The sequence below is a fragment of the Megalopta genalis genome, unplaced genomic scaffold (genome assembly GCF_051020955.1).
Source record: "Megalopta genalis isolate 19385.01 unplaced genomic scaffold, iyMegGena1_principal scaffold0069, whole genome shotgun sequence".
NCBI classification, from domain to species: domain Eukaryota; kingdom Metazoa; phylum Arthropoda; class Insecta; order Hymenoptera; family Halictidae; genus Megalopta; species Megalopta genalis.
Window position 1 is genome coordinate 645,001 of NW_027476138.1, and position 2,500 is coordinate 647,500.

Genomic DNA, 2,500 nt, shown 5'->3' on the forward strand with positions numbered 1-2,500 from the left:
AGAGTTTTCTTTTCTGTATAAGCGTTCGAGTTCCCTGGAAACCTCTAGCAGGGAGATAGGGTTTGGAACGCGAAGAGCACCGCAGTTGCGGCGGTGTCCGGATCATCCCCTCGGACCTTGAAAATCCAGGAGAGGGCCACGTGGAGGTGTCGCGCCGGTTCGTACCCATATCCGCAGCAGGTCTCCAAGGTAAAGAGCCTCTAGTCGATAGATTAATGTAGGTAAGGGAAGTCGGCAAATTGGATCCGTAACTTCGGGATAAGGATTGGCTCTGAGGAGCGGGGCGTGTCGGGCTTGGTCGGGAAGCGGGTCTGGCTGACGTGCCGGGCCTGGGCGAGGTGAACGGCTCTCGTGGCTGGGATCCGAGCTCGGTCCCGTGCCTTGGCCTCCCGCGGATCTTCCTTGCTGCGAGGCTTCCGTGGCGTTTCCCATCGGTGCGGTCGTCCTCTTCGGCCGCCATTCAACGCTCAGCTCAGAACTGGCACGGACTAGGGGAATCCGACTGTCTAATTAAAACAAAGCATTGCGATGGCCCCCACGGGTGTTGACGCAATGTGATTTCTGCCCAGTGCTCTGAATGTCAACGTGAAGAAATTCAAAAAAGCGCGGGTAAACGGCGGGAGTAACTATGACTCTCTTATGCGGGGCGACCAGTTGGCGACCGCGTAAGGTGCGAGCTCTACCGAGTGCCGGGAAAACATACGGCTATTGCCGGTAGAGTGTCATAGTTAGCAAGCAGCAACCTCTTCGTGGTTCCCGCCACGAGTACCCCGTCTGGGGGAAACTAATGCTGCCTCTGTGACTGACTGGAGCAATCGCGTGCGAGGTGAATTGGATGCCCTGTCGGGTGGTGATGGAAGGTTCTCGGACCAACGTCATCATTCGGCGGGGTTGAAAAGGATCTAAGTATCAGCGGTTGTCTGAGGGTTAGCGACCTCACCTTCCAGAGCTAGGGCAGAGAGGCCCTTATATTGACTGGGTTCAGGGTACGAAGTACCCAAACTTTTCAAAATTGTATCTTGGCGGTATGGCGATAATTATATTATGAGTACTTAGTGCTCCTTATTTATTTATTGTGTCGAAGTCTTAAAAGGCGAGATGGAAGTAGGTGGTACCAGGCAAATGAGGGCTACTCTGCCCTCGGATTGGTTTAAACGACATGGCTACTCTAAAGGATTGGAATGGAATGAACGGGGCTTGTTGTAGGAGGAGGAAAAAGGACAAACATACATGCAGGACGAAACTAACAATGAAGCCTCGGACGCAGGGACCCCCGGCCCTGGGGCCCTTGTGGCGGACTTGTCCGCTTTGGACAGGAGGGCCGATTATGACGACTCTGGCAATTCCACTGATTTTGATTATGGCATGATTGTGGACTTGCCTCTGGGTGCGGAGATCCGATGCCTGTTTTGCCAAAATATCAATAGGCAATTCCTACAGGTGGCCGACCTCGTGAGACATATAGACCAGTGTCACACGGGGGTTAGAGTCGGGTGGAGATGCAGTAACTGCAAAAGAATTTTCGATAAGTTACATGGCTGCAGATGCCACCTTCCCAAATGTAAGGGGAGAGCACCCGACTCTGAAGCCACACAATATCGCTGTGCTACCTGCGGGGTTGCCTTTAACACACAAAGGGGCCTTTCTCAACACGAGCGGCACAGGCACCCAGTTGTGAGGAATGAAAAGAGGTATAAGGAGGCAACCTCTATACGTCCAGGCAATAGAGCCTCGGTCTGGACGGAGGAAGAATTACAGTTACTGGCAGTACTATATGAACAATATAAAAATGAAAGACAACCTAATGCTAAAATCGCCAGATTCCTCACAACAAAAACAGCAAAACAAATAGGCGATAAAAGGAGACTCATCGGATTGATGCCCACCCAGAGGGAAGAAACAGTGGTTGAGGAGGTGGAACCGGAGGTGGAACCGGATACAAACCCATCCGATGACTTAACCACTGTTGAATTAAGTGAGAGAGCGTCCGAGCCAGTCCAGTCCCCTGATGCTGATGACTGGCAGCAAACATTCCGAGACGCAATACTAACCAACCCTTTGGAAGACAGCCACAGTTTTAGGTTCCTGGAACAAATGATGGAGGAGTTGGTTAGGAAAGCCCATTTGGAACCACTGGATACCGAGCGGGTACTCGACGCCATGGTAGAGAAGGCCTTGAGCGTCGGACCCAAAATACAAAAGATTTCAAGGAGCGATGATAGCGGGGGAAATAAAAGAAAAAGCGACCGCACCCGCTATCTTAAATATAGATATGCTCGGTACCAGGAATTATATAATAAGTGCCCTAGAAAATTGGTGGATATGGCGGTCGCAGGGGAGACTATAGAGGAAAGGAAGCAAATCGAGCTTCCTGATAGAGTGAACATAGAGTCACTCTATAATAACCTATGGGGGGAGCAGGGACCCCTAATAGGTCTACCAAAACTCGGTGGGGGACCGAGTATAGTCTCCCCAATAAATACAATTTGGAAACCCATCT

General features: G+C 51.2%; 1 pseudogene; it reads left to right on the top strand.

Annotated features, from left to right (window-relative positions):
* The window catches only part of LOC143261805 (large subunit ribosomal RNA), an 8,627-nt pseudogene that overhangs the window by 2,247 nt on the left and 3,880 nt on the right, over nucleotides 1-2,500 (top strand).